The 22,584-nt window shown below is 40.0% G+C and overlaps 1 protein-coding gene across 22 annotated transcripts in view; it reads left to right on the plus strand.

Annotated features, from left to right (window-relative positions):
• Window positions 1–12,677: 12,677 nt before the first annotated feature.
• adgrb2 (adhesion G protein-coupled receptor B2) overlaps window positions 12,678–22,584 on the plus strand; it is a 162,858-nt gene continuing 152,951 nt past the window's right edge. For 12 of the 22 annotated variants that reach the window (XM_086063563.1, XM_086063570.1, XM_086063571.1 and 9 more), the window contains exon 1: window positions 12,679–13,403. The gene's annotated coding sequence lies outside the window, so the exon portion shown is untranslated. Of the gene's footprint in view, window positions 13,404–22,584 lie in introns of all 22 variants that reach the window. The other 10 variants (XR_015091470.1, XR_015091472.1, XM_086063573.1 and 7 more) reach the window with 2 other exon arrangements.

A 22,584-nucleotide genomic window follows, 5' to 3' on the forward strand; every position in this document is an offset into this window, starting at 1 on the left:
ATTATGGGCTCTTGTGGACGAGGGATTAAATTACAATGACGATGATACAACTCAACACGTGGGATGATGATCATGAACTCTTCCAGTAACACTTCAGTCATTTCCAGGCAGCACTTAACAGTTCTATGACGTAAGAAAGGAAGACTCACAAAAACGCCTAGGGATAGCGGATACTTGGATCATCGGGCAAAAAATTACGCTGATAGACGGTGTATTCAAGGACAGCTTTCAAATGCTATGGCAGCACGAGTAGGAAAGAGAAGTCATGATTTTGGTGAGTCAAATGTTTAGCATGGAGGCTAATTAATGTGATGTGGGCCATTTGATTTTTTTTTTTGCATCCAATGTCAAAGACATCAGTCACACTCATGGCCAAATGTGTTTTCGAATTTATGCTGATACAGCACATTAACACACCCATGGAACGCCGTTATCCGTTGATATCATGCGATACGGCCCGCACTGATTCACACGCACGCGACACAGACATAGCGCCGCACCCGCCTTTAGCTGGCCCATTAACCATGTAGACAAGAGAGAGCGAAGTCGGGAGCAGCGGAGTGTCTCTTATTCAAACAATCAATCATACATTAGCCTCGTAGCATATCCACCTGAGTAAGCTAGCAACCAAAAGGGGAGAAGAAAAAAGTGGTTTCGAACAGAAGGCGGCAGGTGTGAAAAAACACCAATAATACGTGGGCATAACGAGCCGGCTCAGTCTGTGTTTTATGTCATATTTAGGCCAGGTGAGAAAACCTTTTTGGAACCATTTCAGCAATTAAATCAAAGAAGTAAAGTGAGATAAATGGGCTGTTGAAAAATGCTAATGGCTCGCCTGTAAGTACTGAGCTTCATCTTCATTTTAAATAGGACTTGAAAATGGCGACTCGACTTATCAGGAGATATAAAATTAGGCAAAAATTACACAACTGTGAACTTTTCAGAGAATCATATAAACTTAATGTTGCCAAGACAAAAGTACCATTGAAAGTCATTAGCATGCATTGTGGGCTAACAAGTCCAAGTCCCTATACAACAAAAAACTATTTGTGGGAATGCTGGAAGAAATAGTCATTATAAAACAAGTTAAAATCCATTTAATTAAATATTATTTGGCATGAACGTATTTCAATATGAATCCATATCTTCAGCTGTATTATACTCGATTACTCAATACAATTACATGCAATGTCACAGACCCTTTCATATCCAGAGTAGTACACACGTTAAAGCAAATGACCGGCATGTGGAATGTCAGGGTTCGATTCCCACAATTTCTGAATTAATTTTATCCAATAATTTAACATCCATTTTACTAAATGTCTTTTGACATAAAGTGTTTTTCTATATTAATAAATATTTTCAGCTTTCTGTTCACAATGCGCGGGGACTCTTGCAAGACTTTTGACAATAGTTTTCAGACTGGATTCGGGTTTGAATCTGTGAATGTCACGTCATGTGCGCATTGTGTATTTGAAGAAGGCAATGTGCAGTTTCAATTTTTTGGCCACAGGTGGATGTAGCGATCCAAAATGCAATTTTCTGAATTCGTCAGCTTAAACATCCATTTTATTTCAATGTCATATTGTTATAATAAAGCAATCCACATGCGTTCAAATATTAACATTAAGCTATTAGCATTCAGTTATCAAGCATTCACACGCAATTTCCCCCAAAATTGCACTTTGTCTAGTTTGAATCAATTCACTAGTAACAACTTTCTCTTGTTCCAGACAATTGCTACAAGAGTTGAACCGTTAGTTACATCACCGAAAATAAAAAATAAATAAAGCAGTCTGTGCTTTCCTTTGTCTATCTTTTTTTTTTTTTTTCAAAGAAAGTCTTCAAGGTCTGCTAAAAACTGCTGCATCCATTCTAATCCCGCTCCATCTAAATCAGCCAAGAGCACTATGGATGTTTTCCTTATAAATAATCCATAAACTGCTTCAACAACCACTGTTGCCTTGCGCAAATTCGTTAAGATGCTTTTAGTCTTCTTCGGGAGAAACTGCCAAGCAATAATGCCAGAAAAAAAAAGTGCACTTCTTGATATTTGAGTTTGGTTCTAAAAGGGACTGAGAGGATCGACAGGATATTGGGCCAAAAAAAAAGACCAGCACTTTCACATTCATTTTCATAAAATAGCTTCACACCGTTGCTCTTTTTGCGTGAATGTGTGCCAAACATCACTTCATGAGTCAGTGAAAAGATCCCAGTTTGTGGCGTGTTGGCGTTTTGTATTTTCTGACATTTGTAAGGATTAAAAATAAAAGATTCACCCTTTCAATGAAAATGAAAAGATGGGAAAAAAAAAAGACTGTCATAACGTAAAAATGTGTGGGAAAATATATTGATCCTGTTGTAGGACAGCCTTGGGAATTATCCTATTATATCAGAAAACTCTTGTTGGCTGATTACAGTGTTCCCTCCGTTCTTTGCGGTTTGGTTATTGCGGAGTTTTCAATTATGACCATAACTGCATCTATTGAGGGTTTTACCTTGCTATTATTTCACTGGTCTTGCAAATTTTTGTTGGACCAGTAAAAAAAAAAAAAATTGATGTTTTTGAGTAGAAATTTGTTTTACCAAATTTAAGACCATGGGCATTATAGGTTGCTGACCCCAAAATCCCCGTTCCCTCATAATGGTCGGAAATACGTTCAAAAATACATTCAAGTACAGGAAATCCTGGAGTTATGGACGACTTTTGTTCCTACGCTGGCGATGTGACTGGAATTTCGAGGTAAGTTGGATTTCACCGTTAAAGTTGATATTTACAAAAATAAAAAAACATATTTGCGCCACATGAAAGATGCCGGAACCAATATTTTGTGTTTCCGCACGGACATTCAATGCTGACGGACGGCAAAGCGGAGCTGATGGAAATTTAAACACGGGACCTGCTCGATTTACGCCCCCGTTGCTGGAGGTAACAACACAACTTTAAATAACTTTAAAATGGCGTGATTACTGTGGGAAATTAACAAAAAAGAAGGCGCTACGGACGAATCACGGGCGCCGTAAAAAATCAAAACGACGTAGGTTGGGTACGACGTAACTTGAGGACCAAAAATAATGAGTACCGGAGCTCAGTGGAAATGTGCTATAACTATAATAATATAATATAATAACTACAGTATTTTTTTCGTGTTTTTTGTTTAAAATGGCTTACCTTAACCAGATCGGACCGATCTTGGTGGGTTAATGCGCCTTTTGGCGTACTAAATCCTGGAAATAGAAAACTAGTTACCATTAATACTGCTCTTTATCTTCCGCCGCCGGTGATGCAAAGATTTATAGCGTCAATATTTCTTCTTCATTTTGCATTTTTAAAGTTACATTTATTAAGTGTTACAAGTATTCAGAAGGGAAACCGTGTGTGTGCGTGTGTGTGTGTGTGTGTGTGTGACACACACTACTATATTATATACTTTATTGTGGTTTGCTTTAATTCACTTTTCAGTGTTTCTTTGGATTCTCATAACAATCTTTCTTAATCCAGAAGGCAAAGGAAGCATGTAGTCTCCCGGTTTTATCCGATTAAATGTGCTTTTTAAAGCAGCAGATAGAGAATGTAAATATTTCATCTTCACTGCAGTCAACCACAACGTGAAGCCGTGTTTAGGCTTGTTTCTTTCTCCTTTTTTCCTTTTAAATGCGAGGTTTTGAGAGTGTAACTTCTGTTGCAACATATCCTCATAGATTACATCTGTATATCTAACAACCCTACTTTATCTCTGTGAATATTTGATCATTTGTTTTAGTAAGGACCACATTTGGTGGTGTTGTTTTTTTTCTTCCTGAGTCAGCAAGCAATAGCTGTGATTCTTTTGAGCATGACTATTAAAAGACACCAAGTGTGTAAATTATGAATGGAGGCCAACAATTGAGCCAAAATGGGAGTTGTGCATGCATGCTGTAGTTTAGAGTTTTACGCAGCCAAAGCATACACTGGCACAAAAAGCTTGTGCTCATAATTCCCATAGCATGCCATTTATCTTGTCTTTTATTACAGACAAGTGAGGGGCACGCGGGGTTGTGTCATCATATTTGTGCAACAAAATGCTTTGGAAAGAAAACACATTACTGATGATTTCTGCCACATATCTGTCTCCTTTTGTGTACTCTCTCATAGGCAGTCACAAACAGACTGGGGAATAACAGCAGTGGCCTTTGCCTTTTACTGTTTGTGGTGCTTATTGGAGCATGCTGTCTATGGCATGACCCAGCTCTCAAAGCAAAGATTCCATTTAGCTAAGAGTCTGTACAAGACCTGTCTTGAGGCTAAAACACAAAGCGGAAAATAGGGGAAGGGGAAAAAAAAAACAAAAAAAAAAAACTAAATGGACAGTAGGAGAGTCATCAATGAGCGTGGGTGGGTAATGGGTTGAGCAGGAGTGACAGCTTTTAGAAAGACATGTAGAACTTAACTGGATTGCCCTTTAAACTTTTTCATTTTGGACTTTTGTACACACGAAACTAATTCTCGAGATTGCGCTAAGTTTGATGCTGCCGCGCGAACCCTGGTGCACACCAAACTCGAAAATGTATTATAAACAACATACACCCCTTGATAAAATGTTCAAAACAACATATTATTATTATTATTATTATTATCATTATTATTGTTGTTTTTTGTTTTAACAAAAAAACAAAAAAATCTTCCAAAATGTTTTTGGGAAAACCCCAAAATTCTTCAATAATGCTGATTAGCAACACACGAAGAGCGGCCCCCTTCATTAATAATAAAAAAATAAATACTTTTTTTTAAAAAAGCGTTTGTTATTTTATGTTTTTACAAACCCCAAAAAATTCAAAAACACTGATAAACACCACACTAATTGGCCCCTTGATTAATTTATTATTATTATTATTATTTATTTATTTTTTCAACAAACCTAAAAAAATATTTTAAAAACACACTACACTGAAGGGAAATTAGGAAAATAAATCCTGGAAAAACTAAGAAAAATGCAAATAATGAGGGAAAAAAACGTTTTATTTATTTATTAAATAAATAAAAGGGTGAATATCCCGTGCGCCAATTGGAGCATCTTAGAAAGGAAAGTGAGACTACTTACAGATTTTAAAACGTATAGTATCTTAAAATAAACTCTAAAGTGCAATATCCAGTGGAGAGAGGCCAGAATAGGAGTTTCGCGCTCCAGTTGAGAGGTGACTGACAGCATTTTTTAACTGGAGATGTTTGAGGGAGAGCTGGCTGACGCCAAAGTACAGTAAAGCACATTAGAGTAATTCAGTTGTGAGTGCACATCGTCTTTTTTTTTTCTTTTTCTTTTTTTATAAAGTGCATTGAACTACAAGTGTGAAATCAGCCTTAGTGTTGCTCGTTTGCGTAGATAACAAGTCAATCATTTTGTTTTTCAAAGTCCTGCACTCTGGATCCCAGTATGCTAAGCAATCTCATCTATATTAAATTGTTGTATTGTCAAAATGATGTAAATAGCAGCACTTCTGCCAGTGTAGCCCACTAAGGGTGATGGGTGTTTCCTGCTGGCGTGAAATTGCTAACTCATCTTGAGGGTAAGATCAAACGTCATCACTACTGTCAGGCCGGATGTTATTCATGGTCTCCCCTCTGCCCACCTTATGGTGATGGAGTGCAACAAGGCTTCCTAAAGTTCAATTAGGGTCTCGCATCAGGATATTCTGTCCTGTGATTATATTTGTTCACTTTGAATAAATGGATTCACCAGATCCTTGTGTGACTGCTGAACACGGGCACAATAAATAGAGCGGCGGTTGTATTTTATTCTACATAGCACGGTGTTCAAATGAACTCTGCCCCAGACAGAGTAGCACAGCCAAAGTAAAATTATAGCTTTCTTTGTGTGAACTCGTGCGGCCCGTAATGAGTCATGATGGATGGCGCGACACACTGTGGTCGGCACTTGGCTTCAGATGCTCTTAACTGTGTGGAGGGGATTTGGAGAGATGGGATGAAAGGAGCGGACAGAGAGATGGGATGGGGGGGGGGGGGGGGTGGGGCGGACATAGGAAGATATATGAGAGGTGGGCTGGGGCGGGTGATAGACGGTCATGAAGCGGGGGCAAGTGTTAAAGGGAGAGATGGACAGAGATGACCACGGAAGACAGTCGGTGCGTCATGCCGGCGACCAGAGGCGCACATGGCGACGCTGTGATCCGTCGCTGTCAGACGGTGGAAATGATTCTCACCTCAGATAATCTAATCAAGCCACAATTTGCCCCCGTACAGGGGATGCTCGATCGAGACGTGGGTTCGATTCCCGGGGTGGACGCTGCCGGTTACACACTAACTAGATGCTCTAGTTAAGTTTGGTTGGTACTTTATTTTTAAGTAACAGTAAATTAAAACAAGAATGGGGATGAATAGTTTAAGTTTCAGCACAAAACAATACTGAGGTCTAACCAGACAGTTTTTCACTATTTTTATTCATTGTTCACTAAATATTGTAATTTATTTTATTATATATTCTTTATGTTTGCCTCATGATTGCCCACATTTGACATTATTTAAGACTGCTTGTGTTACCAAACTGTTCTCAACAAATACATTTTGATTATTGTAAGCAGGTAAAAGAGACAGATTTTTAATTCTTACATGTCACCATTTCTAAAAGAGGACGTTTTTCTGGACTACTTAAAAAAAAAACGTGAAAACTAAGAGTATACCCACTTCTCCGGGGACCATTACACCACTGAATAATAGCGCTTTGAGTAACTCATAGATGTGCCAAAAAAGGGTGATTTAAATATTTTACCACTGTCCACTACCATATAAAAGATGTTGGGGTAGTTCAAATAATAATAATAAAAAAATCCCTATATATAAATAAATACATTATTTTTAAGAACCCCAAAATTTCATTTAAAAATGCTGATAATTATGTTTTAATTTCATTTTTTTTTTAATTCTTAAAAAATCTCTGATAAACATGTTTTGTTGTTGTTTGTTTTTTAATTTTTGGGGGAGGGGGGTATAAAAAAGATACAAACACAAATTTTTCCAAAATTATTCTGAAATAAAGCTGATAATTATTAAATTCTGGGAAAAAAATGCAACGCAATGTAAATATTGAATCAATGATTGCCGAACTACGAATATGCAAGGGTCAACTGTAGTTTTAAATTTTAATACCACCAATCACTACTTGATGGTAGAAAATTCATTTTTGCTCTGACACTGGGTCTTATACGGCCCCGTACTACAACATGAGTGAGCCTTATAGATTTTTATTATTATTATTATTATTATTTTTTTTTATATGAATTTGGAAAGATATGCTGGGCAAACATAGTACCCCAATTACAATTTTTTTGCTCCCAGATTTTGACCCCCAAAAAAGTTGAAGTACTGTCGCAAAGTGAACCCAAACTGTGTCGAACTGATGACAACTTAAGATCCATTTTTAATAATCAACTTGTGTTTTGCATTTATGTCTCTTCCGCCTTCTTAAGTTAAAGTTTAAAGTAGATTTCCAGAAGGGAGAAACCATTCCCAAGTAGTTAAACGTTGAAAGAAATTGGGAGAAAGATCCCTTGTGAGCACAGAGTGAAAACAAATGTAGAAAGTAGAATTGCTGCTTGCATGTGAGAGTAAAGGGCAGCAGCATAGCGGACGAAAAGAGAAGGTGGCAGTAAGAAAGAGCACAATAGAACGGATTGGGGAGCCGGAAGGGAGTTTTGTACCCACGAGCACCATCATAATTGTCACATTTGATCAGGGAGGAACTGTAGTTAGCTTCATGGACCACTGCTTTTTACAAAACTCCCACCCTACCCAGGATCCAGTAGACTGCACATTAGGTTCACACAAATGGCGCATACACCCATAAATTATACTTCATTCACGTACACAACGACACACAAGCACATCCATATGTTAGTTTCATTTAGTTCAAAAACTATAGAATTTAAAGTTAGCAATAATGGAATCCTACCAAATCCAACATGTTAATTGTGAAACAGCATTTTTTACACGGTGTGCAAAGAAACACTCTTCTGATTAGCATCTTCACATTGTGACCCTCAGCGCGCTTCCTATAGCGTCCGTACAGGAGGAAACCCTCAGGCTACAGCAGATGTCGGCTAATCAGGTCAAGGGGCTCCTCTGACTTGTGCTGATGCACGTTACACGGACGTGTGCTGTACGCGCGTCTTGGCGCATGGACAATAAGAACGCGCGACCTAGCTGCTTCCTGAAGCATGCAGGTCAGCGGCGCTCCTGTAACATAGTTGCAAAGATATGGTCTGGATGTGTGAGATGGTTCATTAAGATAGCTAACAACGTATTGATATGTCATAAAATGTGAGCTCAAACAACATCTCCTAATGTAATATTTACATATTTCGAAGTAACTACACGTTAACTCATTCACTCCCAGCCATTTTCGCTCCCGGCTGTTTTACTGGCTTTTGATCGATTTTGCAAGGTCCATAGAATATTCTGCTCAATTGCTATAAAAACATGGAACCTACCAAAACAAAGATTAGAATCTCTTCTTTTATCAGAAAAAAATAATATTTATATCCGGTTTGCAGCAATTAGCATTAGAATGTAGCTAAGTTTAATCACAACCTGTTGAAAACACTGGCAAAAATAACTTGTTGCAACATGGCCCTGGCTGATCTCTTATACTCTGCTGCCACCTGCTGGTCGTTATTTGTAATAACTATCATTGCTTTAAGAGACATATTAATACCAGAAACTGTATCAAACCCTTCTGTATGCTCTAGCATAATTATTATTATTATTTTTTACATTTAAAAAAAACAGGCAAATACAGTGCAGGACAAAGTATTAAAACACTTATTTATACAATTTGGTTGTAACAATTTGCCCCAAAAATATCTTTAGAATAGCCTTTTTATATGATCATTTATGACTGAAACATCATCTAATTAGTAGATTAACACCGTAGCTGTTCACTGCTAATAGTTTTCTGACTGGATTCGGGTTCGAATTTCTCGCCCTGTCTGCCAATGTCACATCATGTGTGCATTGTGTATGTGAAGAAGGGTGTGTGCGGTTTAATGTTTGGGCCACAGGTGGCAGTAGCGATTTGAAGTTAAATTTTCAGCATTCCGCAGCATCAACGAAAACCAAGGGGAAAAAATTTGTTGTCATTAAAATAAAAACTAAAATTATTTTAAAAACTGAAACATCATTTTACATTTACAAAACGAAATAATTAAAGTAAAAACCTCCTTTGTTTTTATCTTCAAGTCTGTGGACTATTATATATTACTTGTATTTGATTTGTGAATGATTGTTTTTAAAATGACATTATTATTTTTTTTGTCCAGTTTTTACTGAACAATACTTACAGTGATGATTTGTTGTTAAATCGTGCACACAAGTTACTTTTTAGCTCCGGTGTTTCCCGGGTGCCTTTCTTCACAATGGTTACATTGCAATTAACAGGACGACAGACGAGGTTAGACAGTAATCTCCACGGACTGTGACGTTCGCTGATGACAATGTGATCTGTAGTGAGAGCAGGGAACAGATGGAGGAGAAGCGAGAGGTGTGGAGGTTTGCCCTGGAAAGGAGGGGAATGAAGGTTAGCAGTAGCGAGACGAAGTGTGAATGAGAAGGACCCAGGTGCAAGAGTGAGGTTACAGGAAGAAGAGAAACCAAGAAGGTGGATGAGTCAACAGTCCAGAGCAAAGGAGAGTGTGGAAAAGAAGTGAAGAAAACGTGTGCAGGCGGGCTGGAGCGGGTGGACAAAAAGTGTCAGGTGTGATGTGTGATAGAATAGTTTCAGCTAAAATGAAAGGAAAGGCTTATAAGACATGAAGGTAGTTGGTGTGAGAGCAGAGGATGCAGAGGACAGGCTGAAAGAAAAAGAAGAAGAAGATTGAGCTCGCGATTAGCTTCGAGGTAGCGATTAACATCGAGCTAACGGTTAGCCCATTAGCTAGCAAATGTTAGCATGCTATCTTAGTGTATTGTTTATCATACAGCGAACAAGTGGGGGCACAATATTGTATTTTATATTACAACAGCGTGTAAGTGTTTTCGTGTTTGTTGTTACAGTTTTACACCTTGAGTCATTTCCACGGTGAATAAAGTTGCACGATTCATCAACTGTTGTTTCATTGAAGGAGTTATCTATCTGTCTAGCTAGAGCGTGGACGTAGCAAGGGCAGAATAATATACAATGAAGAGACAACAATGCATCAATTCATTTTATTAGTATTACGGACATTTTAAAGAGAGTGACATGAATCGCAGTAGATGGGAAATGTGTTTTGCTTTTTAAATTAAATCAAATAATAGAAGTAACAGGGAAGGCTTTTCCCCCCTCACAGATCATTTTCTCATGCGGTACTGTCAGGTAAAAAAAAAAAAAAAATGACAGTCACCCCTTAATGTAAATACATTAAGTCAATGTCAATAACAGAAGCTTTTCCAAGGTTTTGTGAGCTATCCGTGGTGCTGAAATGGCAGCAACACTGCCACAGATACAGTATGACACTTATTCTTATATCATACCAAATAGAGTGAATCTACGGAAGCGTATTGCATTCACTTGACTACTTTTTGGGGGGAGCTTTGTTTTTTTGAGTTTTATTGAATATTTTTCCCCCTGTTTTTTTTTTTACTTTTTTTTTTGTTTAAAAAAAAATTCTCTGGTTTTCTGAATATTTTTTTTCTGTGTTTCTGAGTAAATTTTCCCTGTTATAATAATTTTTCTGTTTTCCTGATTTTTTTTTCTGTTTTTCTGAATATTCCCTCAGAGATTCATTTGGAGTTCAGCAGTAAAAAAAAAATTACTCCGAAAAACAGAACACCAGCTCTGTTTTTTGGAATACATTTTTTTGCTGTTTTTTTTATACTTTTTTTTCTGTTTTCTTAAAATACATTTTTTCTGTTTTTTAAAATAATTTCCCCCCTGTTTTTCTGAATATTTTTTCCTCCAGTTTTTCTGAATATTTTTTGACAGAATTTTTTTTTTCTGAAAAACAGAAAGAAAAAAAAACTCAAACACACAAAGCTCCCCAAAAAATTTGTCAGAAAAACAGGAGGTTTTTTTTTCAAGTCAATGCTTCCGTATGAATCCAACAACAACAGTATAAATCAATTCTGAGAATCATAATCCACCTTATATATTCTTTAATTAGCTGCTTTTCCCAAATGAGTGACTCTGACAACTCTGTGACCTTTTTGCCGGCGTGCACTTGACCTCATTCTTTTTCAAGTGTTTCCTCAAAGCGCACGCACGCACCCAGTTGGCAGCAGTGAAACTTTTAACAGTCGTGACAATGCGATTATTATGTCTCTGTCAAAGAGGCTGTTGAGGTTAATGAAAAATGTCACTTTCCGGTTGACGCGGTTATTCCGAGACGCGGTTATTCTGACGAGTTGCTGTATGAGGATGCGAGCGTGCCAGCTTTGAAGGATGTTTGCGTTCTTTCGATGCTATTAGACACGAGGGGGGAAAATGTGTTAGCATTATGCATAGGGCGTGTTCCATTAGCAATGTAACATGGTGAGCCATATTCAAGTGTTCTGAATGGATATCGTTCACATAAACAAATTCAAAACAGGCAGACACTTCTCCTGGAAGCTGCTTGAAGGACGGTGACAGATGGACTTTATTTACATGAAATAGTTGCTGGTTTTATTTGTTTTCTTGTTGCTGTCAGGGCTGGACTGGCCATCCGGCATTCAGGGCAACTGCCCGGTGGGCCGGCCTCTTTTGGCGCCGATGCAGTGCTTTTGTATTATTTTCCTACATTTTACCACAAGAGACTGGCCCACAGTTTAGAAGGACGAGTCTATTAATCCATTTCTAATATAGATAGCAAAAAACATCATCAATAAACATCAGTGGCAGAACTACATGTTACATATTTTTTGTGCAAGTACAGCCCCGGTTGCTGTTGTTTATTTTGAAATGATTACTGTGTTTTGTGTTGTTGTTATTTTTTAAACTGTGTGACCAATCCTGTCTTAAGCATTTCTTCTTTGCATTTTGCTAGCTTGATGTTGCCTTATTTTGCTCTCGATTTTTTATTTTATTTTTTTTAAGATGAGACTCTTTAGTTTGAACTCAGTCCATTATCCCGAGTTAGAAAATATCACAAAATGTTACATCAGTGAACCGCATGAGGTGGTCCGTCTATGTTGCGTTCACTTGTGATTTTTGTTGTTTTTGAAAAAAAAAAAAAAAAAAAAGTTGTCAGACATTTTGAATCACAGAGAGGTAAAATAACCCCCACACTTGGTGCTCCTGATGCTAATAATGCCAAGGTGCTATTTGACTAGCTAACTGACTGGATGCCATTATCATTGACACTCGTATTGTTTTTATTTTATTTATTTCTTTTTTTAGGGTACACCTGCTGACCAAATACCTCCCATCAAGTGTCAGCAAACTGTCAGTACCCCTAAACTTCTGATCCTAGAACCGTTTCAAGAAGAAAAGACAGATATAAATACACATATTTTTTTCATGACTAAATAAGAGTAAAATTGTAATATTAGTATCATAACAATATCGTGCAAATACTTCTGCATTTTTTGTAAACTGCGCGTGCAGACGTCACGACTCACAATGCAAGCGGGGAAGAGCTGAAGTGGGCGGTGGGAGGGGAGGGGGGGGGGGTCTGTTCTGGGAACGCGCCTGATTCCCCCGTTGGAGGGCATCGGGGGCGCGCATCCTTCCTCCGCTCGAGAAGCGACTGCAGAGGAGGCAGATGCCGACTGAGAGCCACTGCCTGTGGATTCCTCTCTCCGAATAGCACCGCAGACCTTCTCGCCCCCCTCCTCCCCCCCACCACGAGGAAGAGGAGCCGTAGGTTGGGGGTAGTAAGAATATTTTTGGGCTTTTTGCGTCAAATCAAGAGGTCCCTTGGACTTGGAATACCGGTGGGAAGAGAGAGAGAGAGAGAGAGAGAGAGGAAAAAAAGAGCACTCTTCTACTCCGTTGCTACTGCAGCCTCTTTGCTTTGGAATATACATGCACCAACCATGGAGATTATATGACATGGATTTATGTTTTTCTTTTTTTTCTTTTTTCAACGAAGGTGGCCCCCCCTTCCTCCCCCTTTTGTTATTTCCTTCCCCCTTTCGTGTTGATCTTTTTTTTGCGCTTTCCTTTTGACTCATTCCTACTTTATGATTTTACGCCCCGACTCCCCATTTCTTGTTTTATTTTAATTTCCTCCCTTTACATGTATTTATTTTGTTTTTACTAATGGGATGTTCGGCAAAAAAACAGTGTGGAGAAGATTCCGGAGCTGCATCCAGAATGAATGAATGAATGAATGAGTGATAGTCTATCTCGCTCTCTGCACCTGAGACGTGCCATGGATGAGAAACTTCATTTGGATCCACGGAGCCGTACGGGGATTACTCGTTACATCAAATAACTACTTCTGACAACGATCAGGTAAGCCTTTTTTTTTTGTACTTAGGACAACAACGTGTCTCTTGACGCATGCTGGGTTTGTGCTAATCTATTGATTTTTATCCTTGACGTCTTTGCCCGATGATGAAGACGATAATGATGATGATGATGATGTTCGTGCTTAGCCTGTGAATTAAGCACAAGGAACGGGCGACGCGGAGTGCAAGTGTGCAGTGATGTGAGGCGGACAATTCGTTTGGATTATGGTGCATTTTTTAACGACACCGTGAGCGGAGTTGATCCACTGAATGCCGCAGCCACCCTGTGACAAACAAGCTATACACTCGCCGGCCACTTCATTAGGTACACCTTGCACAGTCTTAATGAGAATAAAATAGCGATAGACTCAAGACTTGATGGGCTCCGTTCAAGGGCTGGTCATTCGGCGTCATTTCTAATTCATCGGTTGTGGGGGTTTGCAGTGGCGTGGCCGCCGTTTTCTATAACACTTCTACTTTTTTTAGTGGTTGTTTTTAAATACATTTGAACCTATTAAACACTTCCCGCTGTGATGCAATCGTTGCAGTGCCGTTATACCGCATCCACAATAACAAACACTCAGTAGTGTAAAAGAGATCTAACTTTTTATCCCATTTTTTAAAAAATCCATATTATTGAATTGTGCAGGTGATGTCTAATAAAGTGTCTATTGATGAAATATAGCTGCTTCATAACTTTGTGCAGTCGCCGCAATGGGAGCCAAGACGCGCGCGGGCGCGCACACACACGCGAGTCACATTAAGGAAAAAAAAAAAAAAAAAGAGAGAGGTAAGAAAACAGCACTATCGGTTTTCCTGCCAGCGTGATGAAAAATAAGCATGCAGTGTGGATCTCCTAAACAGCAGAAGCCTCCCGTGGAATGTTAAACCGATGCAACAATTTTCACATGTGGATCGATCGGGTCACGGGTGGGTTAAACCATGTCGCGGTAAGGCCCTTGGGGGGGGGGGGGGGGGGGATTTCACACGCGTATGGAGGTCTGGTTTATCATCAGGGGACGGGTATCATGCCGCAATGTCGCTGCTGCTATTTTTTAACTCATTTGTGGTTGCTGAGACGCACTGAGATCTCCTGGCAAGCAGGTGGCTTCATTGACAAGCACGTTTCACTATACACGCCAACCAACAGGTGGTGCTGTTACCCCCCCAAATGAGCCAATCAGAAAGCTGAAGAAAGAGCACGTTCGGAAATACTCGGATATAAAGATTGTCATTCACAATTTGTGTACAGTACTGTGGATACTTCTCGAATTGGTAACTTATTTTCCCCACAAGTTTAGTGGCACTAGCTACTACTAGCGATGTTAGCTAGCTGTGTGGGCTAGCAACATAGGGCCGCCATCTTAGGTTGCCACTTTTACTGACAACTAATGTCGGTGTTTTACGCTAGGATCCCTGTATGGAGTCATGAGAGCCTCGCAAAGAACAAACTTCACTGTTTGCATCGACCATTCGGAGTATATTATTCCGTTATCGTGAATTGTGACTCACAAAGTTTAGGTTTACATTTCGCAGCAAATTTTTCTTTACTTTCACTTGATTTTTGACGGTTCTGACAAATCTTTGAGTTATATACCTTATAAGAGAAAATTTTAAGTTTACATGCACATGTAGTGCTTTTCCCAGGGAAATCAATGTATTCAGATTGGCCGGGCGTGTGGAATGGCAACGTAAGATGGCGGTTGGTGGCTTTTCACTTGCCTCAACGGCAAGTAAGCAGCATTGAGAGTCCAGGTTCCAGGCATGACCCACAAATGTCCACATGAACAAAACCCCTTTGGTGACAATTGGGCCATCTTCACCCCGGCTAGTAACTTTTCAACCACCTAAAGCAGCATTTTGACATTAGCTTCTTTTATTAAAGCTACAGTCAATGATCTCATTTGTTTTTATTTCTTTGGGCTGCCGTAGAGAACTAATGGAGCCGGCAGGGCCGTGTCCCCTTTTAGCGGTGATGAGCAACCCGGGATGATGGCTGATGAGTCGGATGTGCGAGAGGGCTGATTTGTAACCCCGCTGAGTAGAGGACAAAACAGCAGTCAGGGACAATGGTTTAGTGGAGCGGATCAGTGAATTTGAACCCACAGTTTCCCATCTGTGAAGTGTACTGATTGGCGTTTTATGAACAAATCCTAAGGTGACATCCTTTGGTGACAATTTAATCATCGCATGTCAGTTGTGCGGCAAAATTGACATGACTGTGAAAATGTTCGATGGAGTTCTCAACTGCTGCAATGACCCCCCCCCCCCCCCCACACACACACACACACATCATGCTTTTGGTAGAAACCACCAAAATGGAGACGCAAAAGCTCTAAACTATGACCCTAGTGGTCATCGCTTTTCCTTCTCCACTCAGAGTGCGCTCATCAGACCACAGCTCTACCGTCCACCACCATGCTCTTGGTAGAAACCAACAAAATAAAGACGCAAAAGCTCTAAACTTTGGCCCTAGTAGTCATCGCTTTTCCTTCTCCACTCAGAGTGCGCTCGTCAGACCACAGCTCTAACATCCACCACCATGCTCTTGGTAGAAACCAACAAAATAAAGACGCAAAAGCTCTAAACTTTGGCCCTAGTAGTCATCGCTTTTACTTCACTAAGTTTACGCCAAACAGGGTGCGCGCTCATCAGACCACAGCTCTACCGTCCACCACTCCTCTTTCTGGATGGTCCCATGTTTTTCGGAGCAGTCCTATTTTCGCCGATGTTTCTCCGTCGTCCATGATTGTTTTTAAAATGTTAGATTTTTTGTTTTGTTCAAGCTCCTTTATTGGTTGTTGGTTCTGTCAGGTCGCTGCAAAAAGTGAAAGTCGTGTAATAATATCTCGGGATGGATGAGTATTGATTGATGAATCGTCCTCTAGATAAGAAGGTTACAATGAGTTTTTTTTACAACGATCAGTTCCATAAGCACTCCTTGTACATTTCCCGGTTTATTTCTAGTGCTGAAGCAGTGACGGGCAGTTTTTCGGCAGAAATCACCAGAGAAGTCTCCAGCTTGTCTAGGATGAGCCTCCTTATGTGGAGCCTTTTGGCTCCAGCTCGGATGTACTGATCCTCACTAGGGCCATAATCCAAAATGAGATCAAGTGGCATTCCCCCGTGCCGTATAGTAAATACATTAGGAGAGGCTGCATTTCACACATCGTGCCCCACCACATTGCTCCGTTTTGTATTTAATACAGACCAGTGGTTAGTTTACCATCTCATAGTCCTTATAGAAGAGTTTACTAATTATATGCGTGTCGAGCTGATTTAGTGTTCTGTTGGCTTTCTACAATTGAATCAGACAAGGGTGTGTGGCTGGGATAAGTAAACACGTGAAGTCATTTTACTTGCTTTGGGGCACAAAATGATTGTGCTCCGGCATTTCTGCTTAAAGCAACAAGTGGCTGCAAGAGTGTGTTATGTAAGCCGGAAAAAAGCAATCTGAGCAATTCCGTTTAACAACGTTGCTGCGAGACAGTAAATGCTTTTACTTTACTACGCAAGTTCACTAATGAAACGCAAGCGATTTGTTAACGTTTCAATTCATAACGTTGCAGTTAGCAGCCAGGATGCAGTGTGCGGTCTTTTTCTTGACTACGCCCAACCATTTTTTTTTGTGTCATTTGTTCCTTTTGTCAGTTCTATCACAACACCCACAACTCTAACAACAACCACCTACAACGCCTACAACTACTAAAACAACAACAGCTACTGCTATTGCTACTACTACTATTACTTTAATAGCGAAATGCATCCACAAAGTAACTCAATGTGTAACATTTCAGACAAGCAAAGTCAGGAAATTAAAAGTAGCTTACTAAAATTGTCAACCAACATACAAATTGTAGAAAATACGATTATAAAAATGCTTAACCCTTTTATGCACAAATTATGACCAGGATTTTTTTTTATCAACTGTTTTTATTATTCTTTAAGCATGAAAAAAAGTATATATATTTTTAAACATACGTTTTTCAAGGAGTTAGTGACATTTGAGCAACTGATGAAATATGTTTGTAAGAAAAGAATAAATAACAAAAAATAATGTAAACACTATAGAAAATGTCTTTTTGATTTTTAGAATTGTGTTTACGTATTTTTAACATATTTCAAAACTACATGTATTGCAAAAAAAATAATAATATTGCAGGTGAAGTATTTTGAAAAGCAACAAAGTTACAGTAACACTAAGTTGTAGTCAACGATACAGCAAAGGATGTCTAAAGTCCAATTTAGTGGACTCATGATCAATCGCCATTTCCTCAAATTACAAAATCAATACTTCGATATTTTACCAATTATATTACTCCTTAGTTGTTTGTTGATGGCACAGTGTATTTTTTTACTTGCAAGGACCTCCTGCAATAGAATATATAGACACTTATTCCTTCCTTGCACGTCACATCTGAAATTCTGTCGGCCATCTTGTTGTCTGTCTTTTTTTTTTTTGCACTCACAAACTTCAACCACTGGATGGTAGTGTATGTCAAGACTACACTAGTGTCCACTGGAGTGGCTAATGGCCAACTGTGGCAAAAATATTCATTCATATAAGAGAAAACGTTCTAATAGCTGTCCACTGTAGTAACCACTATCCGTGAAAGGGTTAATCATGTGCGTGGGAAAAGAGCACCATTTTAAGCTTTTATCGTTTTTAAGATGAATTCAAAAGCATTTACACCTTTTGAATCTTCATTCATTCTGACAACACCGGTCAACACATTTTGGTGCCAAGAAAGTTTTAACGGCTCTTGGATGTCGCTGAATCAGAAAACGACCCGAGAGCTATATTCAAATTTTTAACAAAAGTACTAAAAATATGCAAATTTTGACATGCGTGTTAAACTTTGTGGTTTTATCTGTCTTTTCAAGCATTTTCATACAACAATCTTTCATTTTTGATACAAAATTGTGAAAGCCTCCTAAATGGAAATCATGCTTCATGTCACGTGAAAATCTCGCAAAAGATCAGAGAATTGGGCAATATCAAAAGTATTTCTCTAAAACGTGCCAATTTAAAGAAACGGGTGCCATTTTCAGACTCCGCAGCCCAAAATGACCCAGAAACCATTCAAATATCTTTGGCTTTATAAGGGTAATTTTGGGGTGTTGGGGATGTATTATACACGGGTGTGAGTTATATACGGTAAATTACGGTAAAATCAAATAAGTGCAATTGAGTACAATGTGACTGTGTTTCAATTGGGACAGTTATTTTTAGAAAAGGGAATGAAATGTTATATCGTAGAACGGTAGTGAAGGAAGTTGCAACGTTAAACAGGATAAAGTGACAGCTTGTAATGACATCGCTATCACTGAATGATCATCGGACCCGCTGCGGCTTGAGACGCAAACGGCGGCGCGACTCGTATCAGTCCAAGATGTATGAAAACCACCCAACTCGTTGGCAGTTTTATAAGGCCTGTAAATGCGATACTAATAGCATCTTCAATATCCGCCGCTAATGCCAGCACTGCTGCCTCCTTTTCTCCACTATCTCTCCCTTTACGCACATACAAACGGCGCCTCTCATGTATTTGCGTGTTTCACATCTTATTTTTCACGGAAGGAACTCTGTAAATGGGCACACACGTCGAAACGGGAAACATTAAAGCAATGTAGTGAGCCAGCAAAGTCACAGACTTTCTAATGAGCTTCTCAGCGAGCCACTGGTGCCGCCAAAGCCCGAGCTTGATGGATCATTTTGGAAAAGGGCGGACATCTGTGTCGATCTTCGTGGTAGGAAGATGCAACCATATGCATTATAGATTTTTTTTTTTTAATTCACCATCCAATTAAATGGTGATAGGTATAATTGACGCCCATTGAAATGCATTTGGGGGAAGTTACAAAAAATATGCATTTCTATATATTGTTTTAACTAATCAGGGCGGCACGGTGGCTGACTGGTTAGCACGTCCGCCTCCCAGTGCAAAGGTTGTGAGATCAAGTCCGGGCTTCGGCCTTCCTGGGTGGAGTTTGCATGTTCTCCCCGTGCTCGCGTGGGTTTTCTCCGGGTACTCCGGTTTCCTCCCACTTTCCAAAAACATGCATGGCAGGTGAATTGGACACTCCAAATTGTCCATAGGTGTGATTGTGAGTATGGTTGTTCGTCTCTGTGTGCCCTGCGATTGGCTGGCAACCAGTTCAGGGTGTACCCCGCCTACTGCCCGAAGCCAGCTGGGATAGGCTCCAGCAACCCCGTGACCCTTGTGAGGACAAACGGTACAGAAAATGGATGGATGGTTTTAACTAATCAGCTGATTAATTGTGATTTAATTGATACACATTGAAATGCTTTTTTTTGGGGGGGGGGGGGGGGTATTTTATGCATTAAAATATGTAATTAATCGCCCAATTATTCGATCTGTATTTTTTTCTGCCAACAATTCTATTGATGGGGCCTAATATTGATCTCTGTTTTTATTATTAATCTTGCTCTTTTTTTTCTACACATAATGATATCGCATGTTGTAAGATGAGGCTTATGGTTCGTCTTCTTCTCTTCAGCGGCATTCGTGGCGCTCCCCTACTTTGTATGCTTGCCATACTCCATTTGGAGTCGCAGATGCCTCTGTCACTGGGGCGGCACTCATTTGGCGTGGCCTCGGGTGACTGTGTCAATATTTGCAGTGAGCGCTGTTTGGGTTTTGCGCTCGTCTATAAGCGTGACTGGGCTCGACTGAGGCTACGGCTAAAAAAAAACATCATCAAGAAACAAAAGGCAGCCTATGGAACCCGCTGTCTATAATTAATGGAGGGCTTTTGGCAACAACCGTGAAAGGATAGGTTTCATCGGGAGTTGTTGGGCCGAGTCGGCCGGAAGCAGGACGGGAGGGCAAAAACAAGTAAATGAATTGTCAAGAATCACATTGCTAATTCACTCCTCTAATGAATCAAACGCAGAAGGGAATCGTTTCTATCATAAAACAAAAGCAGAGTCTTCTTCTATTTAACACCGTGAGCCAAGTAAGGAATTTTCCAAGGCAGTGACTCTGCAATTTGTCAGTGTGCTCAATAATTGTTTGGTCAAATAATGTTTGCCTTTCATACTATATTTTTCAAAGAAGCCCATAGGGATTGAAAAACAAAAAGTTGAGAGACTGTATTGATCCAAAGAGTTTGAAACTGAAGGTCTTGTTTTTGTGATTTGATCTTTTAACAACCATATATGCGACCCACTCAACTCCACAATGGTTCAATCCATAGGGTTACCCGCGTAAGGGCAGGCTGTTCCTATTTTGTATGAATTAGGCTTGACAACGACGCCAAACAGCTCGGCGCAGCCAGTGCGCCGCCGTTATCCAATCCCTGTAACACCATCTGGCCCTGGAGGACAATTCCAATGTCATCTGCCGCTTTATTGCATTACCCCGCACGTGCACATGACATATGACGTCTTTATTCTCCTGCTTAGCGAACAGCACGTCAACGCAAAAGGGGGGGGGAAATAAATCGGAATAAAAAGCTCCCGCAGTTCTTGGGATAGTTAACTCACCATGAATAAAGTTCAAGGTAATATTAAAATGCGAGATAAATGTGTGCGTATTTGGAGGTGTGTATTTCATATCTCCATAAAGTCGAAGTTTTTCCAATCGAGTGGTTTTGGAGCATGTTTCAAGGGTAGGCGGAATTCTAGAGTGTTAGCCTACTGAGTGGTTCCGCAATACGCCAGGTGTGTAAATGTATGGCAGTGTGGAGTTGCCATGGAGACGATTATCAGCATCTCTGCGGTGCATATAAAAACAAATGGATACAAATTGACGTTGATACTGCAAGAATCCAACCCATTCTAAAAGGCAGATTCTTAGAAATTCGGTTTCGGACATCGCTCCTGACCACCCCTGATTGGTTGGTTTGCCATATTTTGACAAAATTCCAGTAATGTGTTAGACATTATCATTGTACTGAAACGGCACTTCTTCGGGTCACAAATGACCTTTTGATGAATGCGGACTGTGGTGACTAATCTTGACTTGTACTTTTGGACATTCGTTCTGCATTTGATACAGTGAATATGTTACGAACGTTTTTTTTTTTTTTTTGCTGGTGCAAACTTTTATTTATATTTTTCAGTTTGCATCATACCCTGTTCAACTGAGCTGTACCATATCGAATGGTAATCCCACTGTGTTGAACCGAATTGAACCGCCCTTGAATCATCCTACGTATCAATACCAAAACGAATCATCTCGTGGAGAGATGCACACCCCCTTATTGAATACGATTGTTTTCCTGTTGAAGATTTATGAAATAGCATCACTGCCTCAAAAGACGCTTGCCCACGAGGCAACGGCCTTGTATGCCAGATGGCCAGTCCAGCCCTCAGTGGGGGACGATTCGTTGCGTCCTGGTATTTCACGCAGGTGGCACGGTGGTGCCATTCACACCACTTGTGGCATGACGGTGAGAAGGTTATTGGTTTGTGGGTGGTGGGAAAGAGAAAAGTGAATTGGCAACGCTCAGCCGTAGGTGTGAATAAGAGCGGTTGTCGCCCCTGCCATTGATTTTACGTCTGTCCTATGTGTACCCCATCTTTCCCCCAGTGTCAGCCGAGACAGATCTAGCCAGACCCTGCCGAGGATAAGCCATCATGAGCAACAGCTTGGAAATAGTCACTTTTGGTGGATGCTAATTAGTTGCACAAATGGTAGCGCAATTATGCTATTCAAAAATCAGCATTTTTTTACGGTCGGCTCAGCATGTGCCCCCCCCCGACTAAGCATCATGACCATCGGCTGTGTCATCATGCGGCTCTCCCCCTACTCTCACATCAATTACACAGGTGGATGAAATGGGAGAGTTGCATCGGCCGACAGCGTAATTAACCTTAGCCTGGACTTGTGTGATGTATTACCACTCCAGCTCAAAGAGTGGAGGAGAGAACATCATGTGACGGTGCGCGTTGCACATCGCAATATCATGTGGAAAGAATGTCTGCATGAACAAGCCACATTAAAGCACGAGATACAAGTCTACGTTCATTCTAGTGCCCGACTGATATGGATTTTTTTTTAGGCAGATTAATACAAATAAATAAATAATTAATTTCCCCCAACTGCACGGTATCAGCTGTAAATATATGTAAAATTATTTTCCTTTTTGGCTCCCATTCCACCCCCCCCCCCCCCATTGCATAAAAAAAAAAGACCATTCAAGGACGGCCCAAAACT

The sequence above is a fragment of the Leptonotus elevatus genome, chromosome 19 (assembly GCF_054856555.1).
Source record: "Leptonotus elevatus isolate MCC_2025b chromosome 19, RoL_Lele_1.0, whole genome shotgun sequence".
Lineage (NCBI taxonomy): Eukaryota > Metazoa > Chordata > Actinopteri > Syngnathiformes > Syngnathidae > Leptonotus > Leptonotus elevatus.